Source organism: Coregonus clupeaformis, unplaced genomic scaffold (genome assembly GCF_020615455.1).
Source record: "Coregonus clupeaformis isolate EN_2021a unplaced genomic scaffold, ASM2061545v1 scaf0009, whole genome shotgun sequence".
Lineage (NCBI taxonomy): Eukaryota > Metazoa > Chordata > Actinopteri > Salmoniformes > Salmonidae > Coregonus > Coregonus clupeaformis.
This window is the reverse complement of record NW_025533464.1, coordinates 949,026-964,516: the sequence shown is the minus strand read 5'-3', so window position 1 is coordinate 964,516 and position 15,491 is coordinate 949,026.

The window sequence follows — 15,491 nt, the reverse complement described above, 5'->3', positions numbered from 1 at the left end:
AATAACAACAAACAAATCAAGAAAAACGCATGTCAAAAATGTTATAAATTGATTTGCATTTTAATGAGGGAAATAAGTATTTTACCCCCTCTCAATCAGAAAGATTTCTGGCTCCCAGGTGTCTTTTATACAGGTAATGAGCTGAGATTAGGAGCACACTCTTAAAGGGAGTGCTCCTAATCTCAGTTTGTTACCTGTATAAAAGACACCTGTCCACAGAAGCAATCAATCAGATTCCAAACTCTCCACCATGGCCAAGACCAAAGAGCTCTCCAAGGATGTCAGGGACAAGATTGTAGACCTACACAAGGCTGGAATGGGCTACAAGACCATCGACAAGCAGCTTGGTGAGAAGGTGACAACAGTTGGTGTGATTATTCGCAAATGGAAGAAACACAAAATAACTGTCAATCTCCCTCAGCCTGGGGCTCCATGCAAGATCTCACCTCGTGGAGTTGCAATGATCATGAGAACGGTGAGGAATCAGCCCAGAACTACACGGGAGGATCTTGTCAATGATCTCAAGGCAGCTGGGACCATAGTCACCAAGAAAACAATTGGTAACACACTACGCCGTGAAGGACTGAAATCCTGCAGCGCCCACAAGGTCCCCCTGCTCAAGAAAGCACATATACATGCCCGTCTGAAGTAAGCCAATGAACATCTGAATGATTCAGAGGAGAACTGGGTGAAAGTGTTGTGGTCATATGAGACCAAAATGGAGCTCTTTGGCATCAACTCAACTCGCCGTGTTTGGAGGAGGAGGAATGCTGCCTATGACCCCAAGAACACCATCACCACCGTCAAACATGGAGGTGAAAACATTATGCTTTGGGGGTGTTTTTCTGCTAAGGGGACAGGACAACTTCACTGCATCAAAGGGACAATGGACTGGGTGAGAACCTCCTTCCCTCAGCCAGGGCATTGAAAATGGGTCGTGGATGGGTATTCCAGCATGACAATGACCCAAAACACACGGCCAAGGCAACAAAGGAGTGGCTCAAGAAGAAGCACATTTAAGGTCCTGGGGCCTCATGTATCAATCTTGCGTACGCACGAAAACACGGCGTACGCCAGCTTTCACGTTCACGGTCAGATGTACTAACAGTGAAATTAACGTAAGAATGTGCGTTCTTCCACGTAAACTTCAGGCCTGGCGTATGTACATTTTTGTGATGTTTGTCCGTTGGCGACTCATAGAGGCAATAAAGTGAAGTGGCAAACATTACACTACGAACTGTTCTATCGCACCTGCCAGATATTGCTTATAATTTGTAATTGATAAATGATTTGCCATATTATTGTCACACGAGTCTTATTAGAATATTCTATTAATTATGCAATTAAGTAAGAACATATATAAAGGATGTGAAAATTGATACAACCCGTCTAGCAATGGCAGCTTTGGCTTTATTAGAAGACATTTTCAATGGACAAATCCGGAGAGAACGAGTTTTTAGGGACCACGGTGATTTTCTGGCCCACGACGATGACTGGCTCATCAGCCGTTTCAGATTTCCAAGGGCTATACTCTTGGAGCTCTGCGCTGAGTTGGGTCCGAATTTGGAAAGAGAGACAGTGAGGAGCCACGCATTACCCGTTCCTTTACAGGTGCTTACTACACTTGGTTTCCTAGCAACCGGTTCTTTCCAAAGAGAACTGGCAGACCGCTCAGGAATAAGCCAGTCGTGTTTGAGCCGTGCAATGCCACCTGTATGGGACGGCATCATCCGCTTGTCTACCAGGTATATAACGTTCCCATACGATGCAGGTGACCAGCCAAACATCAAAGCGCAATTTGCAGCGATAGCCGGTTTTCCTAATTGCAGCGATAGCCGGTTTTCCTAATCCGAATTTGCATATGTGAATCGGAAACATTTCCATTCAATAAATGTGCAGATTATATGTGATGCACAAATGCGCCTAACAAATATTGTGGCAAGGTGGCCTGGGTCAACCCATGATTCATATATCCTTACAAACAGCATGGTTGGGATGAGACTCCAAGCTGGCAGGGTGCGCGATGGGTGGCTACTTGGTAAGTTATGCATTTAAATGTATGGTTCTATCTAAAAGTAAAATGTTTGTGTCTGTAATTATTATTACTGCCCATCAGGAGACAGTGGTTATCCACTAAAGACGTGGCTGTTAACCCCCCTCACCAACCCACAAACTGACCGAGAGCGCAGATACAATGATGCCCATTCCCGCACTCGGTCAGTTGTGGAGCGGGCGATTGGCAGCTGAAATGTCGGTGGCGCTGCCTTGACAGGACCGGGGGGATGCTGTTATACCGCCCTGACAAGGTTTGCCGCATCATACTGGCCTGTGGAGTGCTGCACAATGTCGCGCACAGGCATGGCATACCCCTTGGTGAGGTGGGGGCACCGCCAGATGACCCTGACCCAGGACCAGTATATGTGCAGCACAATCAACAAGCCATTCAGGCCCGTCAACGTGTAATTGCGACAATATAAATGGTACTCAGACACAAAGTTAATTTTTTGACCAATTCTTTTAATGAATGGCTTATTTCTGTGAGTGCGTCAGTGACATTTTTAAGGTGACTGTTCATTTCTTCAATGGCCCTAACAATTTGTTGTTGTGACTCCAGAACAGCATGCGTCAAGACACGGCCAGATGGACGGGCTTCAGCACTGGGGGAACATTAGAGACACGGGAGACGCTGGACTGAATGGGCTCTGGCTGCTCAGGTGGTGCGGACTCTGAGTGCATGCCAGTGGACGTTCCTGCGGTTCCTAAGTCCAATTAAACACAGGCACATCTTAACAGTAATTTGAGTCTGTTCCTTATTAATGGGTACATGCATTTGCAATAAAAGCAGTGGATACGTGAAATCTCTGGTGTACCTTTTGCTATATTGCATGCATTTAAAAATTAAACGGTGGCTGGCTATGTATATCAAAGTTAAGGAAATAAATCTGAGTCACCTTGCTGGCAGTCCTGTAGTATATCCGAGTCTCCTACATCAGCGGATACGATTCCAGAGATTAACGTGTCTCCTACAATAGAGGCAACTCTCTGATCAAAGGGTGCAAGTTCATCGGTCCCTGTACCACCGCCTGTTCTGCCCACACTTTGTCGGTGCGCAGCAGTTCTCCGCTTAACTTCCACCTTTATGTCTGACCATTTCTTCTTCAGTTCATTTACGGTGCGACTCTCAGATCCCACCGCGTTGACGGCATCAGACAAACTTGCCCACTCTTTTTTCTTTCTTTTGTTATTAATTCCAGAGGACAGATTTCCAAATAAAATATTTTTTCTTGTTTCTACCTCTGATAGTAGCACCTCTAATTCGTTTTCAGTGAAATTTCGTTTCTTGCTTGCTTTAGCCATGTTCTTGCAGGTTTCTTTTGCCAAATTGGACTAATTACCATATTTAAATTGATTTAATTGAGGGAGGAGACAGGGTGTGGTGTGGTGCTCGTGCATGTGCGCTCAATTTCGCGTTGATTGGGATGTACAATTAGAATGTATGTGGAATGCTGCGTACGCAGAGATTCATACATCAGATTTTTTTGGTGCGTACGCACATTTATGGCTTTGTCCGTACGCAATGTTTTAGTATGAATTCAACGCAAGTCTTTGTACATGAGGCCCCTGGAGTGGCCTAGCCAGTCTCCAGACCTTAATCCCATAGAAGATATGTGGAGGGAGCTGAAGGTTTGAGTTGCCAAACGTCAGCTTCGAAACCTTAATGACTTGGAGAAGATCTGCAAAGAGGAGTGGAACAAAATCCCTCCTGAGATGTGTGCAAACCTGGTGGCCAACTACAAGAAACGTCTGACCTCTGTGATTGCCAACATGGGTTTTGCCACCAAGTACTAAGCCATATTTTGCAGAGGGGTCAAATACTTATTTCCCTCATTAAAATGCTAATCAATTTCTAACATTTTTGACATGCGTTTTTCTGGATATTTTTGTTGTTATTCTGTCTCTCACTGTTCAAATAAACCTACCATTAAAATTATAGACTGATCATTTCTTTGTCAGTGGGCAAACGTACAAAATCAGCAGGGGATCAAATACTTTTTTCCCTCACTGCACATTATTCACCCAATTTACCTAACTTATGCATCAGATTTTATTTGAATGTCCCGCCCTGCAACGCGCAAGGCATGGAATCAAACACACACACCCACACACACTGAGCTCGCGCTTCCCACTCGGTTTGATTCTCTATTGTCAGTGCGACCAAGAGCTGACAACCAGCAAGTTTTCTCTTCGACAGGACACAGGGTGCCCTGCCGCTTCGCACACTACTTTGTGATATGCGGAATAGACACCGAAACTGGGCTAGAACCAGACAAATTTGATTACTTACTTATTTATTTATTTAAATTAACCTTTTCCCTATTAGGTTTTTTAACTAGGCAAGTCAGTTAAGAACAAATTCTTATTTACAATGACGGCCTACACCGGCCAAACCCGGACAACGCTGGGCCAATTGTGCGCCGCCCTATGGGACTCCCAATCACTGCCAGTTGTGATACAGCCTGGAATTGAACCAGGGGGTCTGTAGTGACACCTCAAGCACTGAGATGCAGTGCCTTAGACCGCTGCGTCACTCGGGAGCCCGAGTGGTAACTATACAAACTAATACACATGAATCTTAGTGACACTATCACTGCATATCATTTATTTGGAACATATTTTACAGTCTCTTAAGGTGATAAATGATGTGCTGTTTAAAAACAACAACATAAGGACAATGGCTACAGTTGTAGCCTGACATCACCTTGTTTACATTCTTGTAGTTTCTGATAAACTGGGTTAAAGATATTGGGGACATTTCTTCACTTGTTTGTCAGACCTGTCCTTGCTGATTGTGTGGACTAAAGAGACAGCGAGAAAGCAATGGCTATAATGTCATTATTTCAAAGATAAAACAAAAACTCCAACACTTCTTATGAGGCTGGTGTTTCAGTGCAGCATGTCATAGAAATATTTGACTCAAAAGTAGTCAACTCAAAAATCTCTCTCAAGAAACTGGAGCTTGTGAATCCAAAAATTAGACTTTATTATTTGCGTAACAAAGCCGAGCCACCCCATGGAATGGCTGTCTCTCTTTGGCTTAGAGCTCCCTTTTATACACAAATGCATAATCATGTTACATAGCATATACAGTCACTCCCCTTAGGGCAAATGATTAACTTATTTTAGTGCCACTCTACCCTTATCTTTCAACATCCAGATGTCACATGTGGTTTACTCCAAAAGGCCATGGGCGCTTTTCCATATGAGGCCTCTCTCTCATATCTCATTATATTGGTGGCAGACCCCCTCTTAAAAATAATACACATACATACATTAAGGCATGGTTACACACTGTATTGGCTATTTCCTTATTTAAACATGCATCTGGATTATAAAATGTCAATCACGTTTACTATATTTTACCTTTGACATTTCCCAACATTTTGCCTTTGGGACTTCCAACAAAGTCCCAATAATACAAAGATTTACTTTAAAAGGAATGTAAGCCTGTGCATTTACTTATTATTAGCCTTGCCATATGTGGTTACTTTTTATATGCATATATTTAAACCAATATATATTCCTCATTGTTTGACCCATCCTGATGAGGACCCAGAGCCCAGTCAGGTATTGGTTACAAGTCTGGAAGGTTTTCCTCTAAATTAACCTCCACATTTTTCTATTGGGCTTTGTAACCATGGCAAGCCCATCCATTCCCAGGAACAACTCCATACAAACATTCAGAATTCCCAAATGGACAGTACATTGGTCCTCCTTTAACATTTCCAAAATGTCCCATATTCATTTACCTACTGTCCTGGAGCTCCCTTAACTGGGTGTATTTCTTTGGCTGAACTAGTAACAATGATCTGTACAGTCATTTGTTTTACTGTGGTTTGGATCAACAAATGATTTTAACAGAGGTAGTATACAGCAAAATACCATTCCCATTACTACAAGTGCTACGCCTATCATGATTGCCATCTTTGTAAACATTGCTCCCCACTTCTGTTTAGTTATAGCATTTCCCATATATGTATTAGTATCCTAACACATCAAAATATGCAACTCTATCTTAACAATAATATCTAGGACATGTTAAGAATGGTGTCAACATCTTTAGCTTACATAACATTTTTTACCCATATCACAAGTAGTATAACGATCAAAATAATCAATATCAATATCTAATCCATTAATTGCAATGTCAACATCATTAGACATTAATATGTATAACTTATTCAGATCAATCAATCCACTTATAATTCATAATCAAATTAATTACCCAAAACAACTTTAGAATGACAATTCTTAATTAGTCTCCTTGGTTCCATCATTCAAAGTTAAAACTCTCACCTTGGCACATACTGACACTGGCGGAATGTATATTTATATTATCATAATTCTAGCATTAACTTCCTCATAACGAGAATTACAACAGATCAGTATCTCAATGCATTCCTAGTCTAAATTACTATACATTTAGCAGTGTATAATACGTCCTTAATCAACATACTACCTCAACTAACACTCCCTTCCTCTACCGGCACTCAATCTTCTGCCGTCTTCATTATGTTCTTCAGATAGCTTCATAGTTCATCTTGGATTGCCCATGGCAATGTCCCAATTCCAATGTCACACCTGAACCACCTCACCTCTACCCCCATTCTGTTTTGTCCATTTGCCAACCAGTATACCCAAACTACGAAGAACGTTGCATTGGCATAGACCTCTCTCTTCCTGCTCACTCCACATGGACTCCTGTCACATTCTTGAGAGAAAAGGCACAAAAGAGAAGGCAATTGATTGCTTTGATTTGATGCTGGATTCAGGTCTCCTGGCAGAGGTGGTGTCGGACAGGAACGTCTTCAACGCCTTTGTTGTTCCTCTTCAGCCGGGTAGAGGGTTTTTGGTTTTTATTGAGGTTTACACCGTTCTGGACCGAATTATCTCTGCTATGCATTACGACACCATCCGTAGTAACCTCAGGAAAGGACAGATCATAACAGTTTAGTTGAGTTAATTTCCAATCTAAAACATCCCTATTAACATTGTCTACATGACAAATCATTATGTTTCATCACTCATTCTTAATACCCATTTCTATCTAATGCCTGATAGATTTTCCTTTGAGGGGTCCCTGTATTCCAAAGGCTATCTGTTTAAACACCCCCTAGTTTCACATTCTCCCTTGAATTCTCCCAAATTATATAACCCAATTGTTTTACTGTAACATTCCTATATTTTTGCTCATAATCTATTTGACATTACTCTGGTGTTTCCCTTTTCCTTGTTCCTATTCTAACAATTGCTTACACTTCTCTCCTCATCATGGTTGATCATAAAAAATGTATAGTTAGAATTTCCTAAATATTACAAAAGTTGTGATTGAATCCTAGCACACAGTCCTGGTAACTGTGAAGATTTTGAACTACTGTTAATTATTTAAACGGAGATGTGGTGCATATTAGACTATTTTCTTTATTTAATTGTAATATAATATATTGTACTCATCTATACCAATCATTGTTTAACGGCTCCTTCCATTCCCTCTCTTCTGTATTTTAGTTATGGTTCCTGCCTGTGCAGGAATATACATTCTAATCCTATCTATATCCCTTCTATGTCTTGTTCTTCTGCTCTTTATCATTATCAGTACCCCATTCCCCTTATTCTCTGGGAACTAGTCAAGTACAGAGAAATCAATGATGAGGATATCTGGTGCGTCTTGGAGGTCTGGAATCTCTCGGTGGTCTGGAATCTCTCGGCGGTCTTGAAGGTCTTGGAGGTCTTGACAGTCTCGGTGGTCTCTTAGTCATCAGTTCCCTCACTCTGGTACAATGGTTTAGATGATACCCGATCGCGCTCCCCTCTATCCGTACCGCAGTTGGTGTGACCTGGACAACGATGTATGGTCACTTTAGCTGTTAACCTTCCTACGTCACTAGGGTCTCCGGATCAGCCAGAGTCCCTCTCAATCTATCGACATCAGTCTGCGAAGAGTGTCCTTCTACCAGCCTACCCATAGGGAAGCTCGGAGTTACTGCTGCAAAGACACACAAGCACAGACACACACAAAATACAACAATGCTACCCAATGGCTGAGGTTGGAACACCCTTATATTGGGAAACATGAATCTATGTATCTGTCTCCGCCACTTTTACCATCATTGAGGTAGCCAACAACACCTGGTACAGGCCCCTCCACATAGGGTCTTTCCAGCTCTTTCTTCTGTAGTCTTTTGCCATCACATAGTCTCCAGGGCGCAGAAAATACTCAGATTCTCCTACTCAGTTGGGCAGAGTTATCTTCACCCATGAAAATAAAATCTTAAGAACATTGTTAGGTTAGGTGAGACACAGTATGCTACTTCTGTCCTCTCATCCGTCAGGAGAAGCCTTGAGATTATGAAGCGCCCCTGCTTCCAGCTCATTTCATAGACAGACCTCCTCTACACCCTGCCTCCTATCACAAAAACAAAAAACAAAAAGATTTAACCTAACCCATAACACATTATTATTACTGCTCATATCCTTAATACAATTTGCATATCCTACCACAAAAACATTAAAACCATTAAAAACCATTAAAACATTAAAACTCCTCTAAGCCCAAAAATTATTAAATCGTTAACACCTTCCCCCCTTTGGACACATGCATCACATCGTGATTCATGTGTTCAAAAAACAAAAGAACAACAACACTACTTGTTAAACCAAAAATAACAACTTAAAATGACAACCCTTGATGATATCTTAACCCAATTGCATTCGATAACATTATTCAAGGATATCTCTCCCTCAAGACTAACTCTCCCACTTCATCTTTGTCCTGTTTGGGATGATATATAGGATTAATGCCAAACTATATATTTATTTTCAATTCCTAATTATAAACAACCCCTAATTCAGCATTCCTCCAAGAGTTACAGCGTGGATGATCAGGCCACACTATAAAGCCAGGACAGACTGCAGAGGTCATTGAATTCATTCAATTAATTGTTCCATTAAATAGTATACTACTCATTAACAACCGTCAAAACATTTCATAAATGTTGTATCCCAAGTATACAGTAAGTCCTTAGTACAGCTCTTTTCAAAATAAATCACACATACAGTGGGGAAAAAAAGTATTTAGTCAGCCACCAATTGTGCAAGTTCTCCCACTTAAAAAGATGAAAGAGGCCTGTAATTTTCATCATAGGTACACATCAACTATGACAGACAGATTGAGAAAAAGAAATCCAGAAAATCACATTGTAGGATTTTTTATGAATTTATTTGCAAATGATGGTGGAAAATAAGTATTTGGTCACCTACAAACAAGCAAGATTTCTGGCTCTCACAGACCTGTAACTTCTTCTTTAAGAGGCTCCTCTGTCCTCCACTCGTTACCTGTATTAATGGCACCTGTTTGAACTTGTTATCAGTATAAAAGACACCTGTCCACAACCTCAAACAGTCACACTCCAAACTCCACTATGGCCAATACCAAAGAGCTGTCAAAGGACACCAGAAACAAAATTGTAGACCTGCACCAGGCTGGGAAGACTGAATCTGCAATAGGTAAGCAGCTTGGTTTGAAGAAATCAACTATGGGAGCAATTATTAGGAAATGGAAGACATACAAGACCACTGATAATCTCCCTCGATCTGGGGCTCCACGCAAGATCCCACCCCGTGGGGTCAAAATTATCACAAGAACGGTGAGCAAAAATCCCAGAACCACACGGGGGGACCTAGTGAATGACCTGCAGAGAGCTGGGACCAAAGTAACAAAGCCTACCATCAGTAACACACTACGCCGCCAGGGACTCAAATCCTGCAGTGCCAGACGTGTCCCCTTGCTTAAGCCAGTACATGTCCAGGCCCGTCTGAAGTTTTCTAGAGTGCATTTGGATGATCCAGAAGAGGATTGGGAGAATGTCATATGGTCAGATGAAACCAAAACATTTTGGTAAAAACTCAACTCGTCGTGTTTGGAGGACAAAGAATGCTGAGTTGCATCCAAAGAACACCATACCTACTGTGAAGCATGGGGGTGGAAACATCAAGCTTTGGGGCTGTTTTTCTGCAAAGGGACCAGGACGACTGATCTGTGTAAAGGAAAGAATGAATGGGGCCATGTATCGTGAGATTTTGAGTGAAAACCTCCTTCCATCAGCAAGGGCATTGAAGATGAAACGTGGCTGGGTCTTCCAGCATGACAATGATCCCAAACACACCACCCGGGCAACGAAGGAATGGCTTCGTAAGAAGCATTTCAAGGTCCTGGAGTGGCCTAGCCAGTCTCCAGATCTCAACCCCATAGAAAATCTTTGGAGGGAGTTGAAAGTCCTTGTTGCCCAGCGACAGCCCCAAAACATCACTGCGCTAGAGGAGATCTGCATGGAGGAATGGGCCAAAATACCAGCAACAGTGTGTGAAAACCTTGTGAAGACTTACAGAAAACGTTTGACCTGTATCATTGCCAACAAAGGGTATATAACAAAGTATTGAGAAACTTTTGTTATTGACCAAATACTTATTTTCCACCATAATTTGCAAATAAATTCATTAAAAATCCTACAATGTGATTTTCTGGAGAAAAAAATTCTCATTTTGTCTGTCATAGTTGACGTGTACCTATGATGAAAATTACAGGCCTCTCTCATCTTTTTAAGTGGGAGAACTTGCACAATTGGTGGCTGACTAAATACTTTTTTTCCCCACTGTATTTACTTATCCCTCAGTAAATAAAAACCCAAATTACATGTGTATGACCCTTTAAGATATTTCACTTCCATCCCGTGAAAAAACCCAAAATACAAATAAAAATCCTATACAGCTAACATTTCATACTAAGTGGTTTGTTTGTGGTCATTCGAACACCATATAGTAAAACAATAAACAAACAAAAAATGGCCAGGCCTTATTTATAGTCTCAGAAAATATTTCAAAGAAAAGAGAATCACTCCCCCCTTTTTCCTGGAAGAAAAAGTACACATTTAGTTAGTTTCCATTTTGATACCTCTTAATCAGTCCACACAATCTAAATTCGAAATTCTCACTCTCTTGCCACATCTCCTGATCCCTCCTTTCAGACAACCCTCAAGAACATCACTTGTGACTGCTCCCTTCTCCGGTGAATTCCACAATTCAGCGCACATAAAACGAAATAAAATCCCATAAGACTTAAACCCCTAGGCTTTTCCTTAGCCGCACTGTTTCGCACTCAATCATCCCCAACATGCTTCGTGACATCGAAAACTCAAATATGCTATCTCTTGCCTTGTTGGTTGTACTTTCCCACATGCCTGTGACCCCCCTTCTACCAAAATAGTTTACTAATGTGATGTTGGTTTCCCCATTACCTTCTGTGGACATACCCCTTCCTTAACTATTATTAGTCCCTCTGATCTGCATTTAATCTGGACCCCCATTCTACACAGTGTATCTCTTTCTACTAAATTAACTGGAATTTGTTCTGACACTAATATATGTACACGTAACTTTTTCCTGCTTTTTATTCTACTGGAACTGTCATATGTATTAACTGCGTTTGTCATGAAAATTATATTGTCTGTGCATCTTTGCCTGACATGGGGTTGGTGAGAGGCATCATTTGGATTTACACATGAGTAAGTTGCTCCTGTATCTATCATCATTGGGGTGCCTCTATTCTTCACCTGAACCTTTAGCATAGGTTCTTCATCAGCCTGCATAGTTACTGCCACTAGCTGACCCTCCCCTTTAGGATTCTCTGGGCACCCCTAGTATCCATTATTTTTCTGGGTTTTGTATTGTCCTTCTGTGTCTTAAATTTGCTTTTTCCAGATAATAATAATATGCCATTCAGCAGACGCTTTTATCCAAAGCGACTTACAGTCATGCGTGCATACGTTTTTGTGTATGAGTGGTCCCAGGGATCGAACCCACTACCCTGGCGTTACAAGCGCCATGCTCTACCAGCTGAGCTACAGAGGACCACAGATGAGCGTATAGTGCATTTTTCTGATAATGTTATAATTGTAGCCTATTGCATTACTTTAGTTTAAAATATAAGTTTGTTTATTCAACAAATCTAGAACCCACTATAAATTGGTGCTATTCCCTCAGCATAATAGCCAAAGCTCCTTGCATCCCCTGGTTCACGTAACAAAAAATAAATTATCGTTCTAGAATTCACCAACTATTCGCATACATCACTGGTGTCACGCAAACTATAGAATAAAGTAATAACAATTAGAATTTGTCAAATAAAAGTTTTCCATCCAACTATTCAAACTTGCTTCAAATATCTCTTTCAGCTCGATACAGTCAAGCAAGTACGACTCTCTTTTACCCAGAAACTAGTTCATGGCATTAGTAAAGTCTATTCACATCCCAACAATAACTACTAATATATTTATATTCATATTATTAAAAGACCTTACTTTCATTCCAGTCTACCTAAACAATTCAAATTATGGCCATAACTCTATCGCAATTGCCAGTCCGCTATTCAAATGTATGTAACTGTCCTTTCTGATTAGACTAAAGTCACTCCTCCCTCTTTCCCGTTGAATAAGTGAGTCCTTCAGTCTGAAAAGACGCAGGCTGCTAAATCGTCCAGTCTTATCCTGACTGTTCCTTCAATCTAAACAACCCACAACCACAGCTGAACTATACTTAGAAAACCTAGACTCTGATCAGCGATGCAGAATCTATGCTTTATTGAAAAGACAAGTTAATCCTCCTTTATTCCAATGATAATGGTCAGTAATTTTAGTATCTGGCACATACCACACTTTATCAGAAAATAGCTTTGAAGGATATAGATCTCACACGCTCAACGTAAACAACTTAGCAGTCAACGAGTCAAACCCCACATTCATTGATTTGGAAACAGATCTAACGAACTAACCAAATGAATTATATTTTCCCCCTAATATACTAAAATTCCTTGACTATATCACCTCTGCTTCTGAAATAATAAATAGTTTATTATAATGCTTAATTCCACCACATGCTCTATGTACTGTCTCCCATCCCCCACGTATGTCTACGTTTTTTGGGTGTGCAAGTCAGCACCTATTATTTTATCCAATCCCTCGTAATAAATTACACTCACATAAAATTCATTCTATTCTAATATATTCACATCAACCAAACCATTCATGTTTCTAATGATTATTTATTGCCACAAATCAGTTAATCACAATCTAGTCTCAGCGGAACGAACAACAATTTACCCAAATCCTTCCCCTCAGTCATAGAATCCTCCCAGAATCGTATATGCTGATCACTATTCACTGATCTTACAAAATTCCATGACAGGCATTGTTGTACGAAACTCCAAGATATCATTTACAAGAAAAGCTTATTATTCCAACGTATATATATAATTATCATACACACCTCTATATCTCATCATTCAAACTTTAGAGTGCGACTCATTTACACCATTATACCACTCTCATTCCATATTTATACAATGTTGTTCTCAAACGCGCTTAATTACTATTTGTATAACCTACAGGAATATTTTATTCTATCAAAGGGCCCAAATTTGGAATGTTAACCCTATCCCAGTTATTATTTTACTGTAGTCAATTTATCACAATACTACTAAAGTTTCCAAATATAATGTCAGAAACATACCCTAAAAGATTGATCAAAATACAATGCATTCTGTCATATGATCACACCGGTACACGTGACCTGTTCCTCCAACAGGATTCCTCATACCCCTCCTAGTAATGTGAATTTTCCACTCAGTTGGTAAACGTATATCCACATCCATATTCTTCTTTTTCCTAATGCGAGATTGGGCGTGCCCTTTCTCCACCAGGCAGAAGCTTCAAACGACCTCAAATATAGTTCCTTTCCTTACAGAAAGGCTATTACTTGCAGGATTTCTTATTATACTCACTCACACAGATGAGCAGCCACTTGTGCCCAAATGAATCAGACAGTCGATTGACTCACAGTAGCCCAAGCAAACCACTCATCCACACGAGATGATCAGACCTACTCTATCTAACACATTCTCTATATTTTGAAGCCATAGTGACTGTTTAACCCGTTCACCTACTCAGGATGACTGGTGTTAACTCCAATTTATGTCACCTACTCCGGATGACCTATCTTTTTACCTGATCGACCCTTTCTGATTCACTTCCCCGACACAAGAAAGACGATTTTATACAGGATTTCTATTTATTTAGCCCCCTAGGTGATACACTTCCTCGACACACCTGGACTTCTACTACGCTTTCCTAAGCGACCTAATTCTGCCCTTTTCCTAATTCTGCCCTTTTTTTCTGATATACTTCCTCGACACAGAAACGAAGCGGTATTGCACAGGATTTCTGCCTACCTAAGCAGCCTATAAACGATACACTTCCTCGACATGTTTATAGCGGTATTCGTAGGACTTTCTAACATGTTATTGTCTGATCGCTCAACCAGATGGACAACCGCCCGTGCCGAAATGACCCAGACAAAGCAGGATGAATCAAATGAATCAAATGAATCAAATCAATTGAACAGACGGTTCAGACGAACAACAGAGTGACATCGACATGTATTCTTAAATTAAAAAGCTCCCAGTCTCTAATTTTCTGGTTCTTAAATTTGGAGAGACCTACTTGGTTTTCTGCATCTGATGCCGGACCCCGGATCGTACCACACAAACTTTATACTATATAAGTAAGAACTTGGCTTACCTTTTAAAAGCGTCCGCTTTTGTTTGTATGGTTCGTCCAAACCGTTTCACAACCACAGATGTACACCGTCTCTGGTCCCTGTTTTCAACTCCTGGCAACGCTCGCCAAATATGTCGTAGAAATATTTGACTCAAAAGTAGTCAACTCAAAAATATCTCTCAAGAGACTGGCGCTTGTGAATCCAAAAATTAGACTTTATTATTTGCATAACAAAGCCGAGCTTGCTCCATGGAGCAACTGGTTGCCCTGAACCGGAGCGCTCCTTTTATACAGACACAAATGCATAGTCATTCTTATACAACATACATAGTTACTCCTCTCTATGTGAATGAATAACATCTTTCAGTATCACATGTTGGCTACTCATGAGGGTTACTTGCGCTTCTCTAAATGGGGCCTCTGTATCTTATTAGTGGCGTGACTCAAAAACGTATGTACATACGTACGTTAAAGAACAATCACACTCTGTATTGACTATATTCACTATCCAGACATATATCTGGAGTACAAAGTATCAATCATGTTCATTCTGTTTTACCTTTATCATTTCATAACACATTATAAAACATATCAATTAATACTTAAACATGGTTTAAACATGTCATCCGTAACCCATTCTCAACCACATACATTTAAGCATTTATCATTTACCATCCTCCCTGTGTCACGGTTCTCTAAGACCGAACCCAGAAGCAGACCAGGACAAGGTGAGTTGAACGAAGGTGAGTGTTTATTTACAGATTCAAAAGGATGCAGAATAATCCAGGAGACGGAGCGGGTGGCGGAGATGAGTAGGTGGAGGTG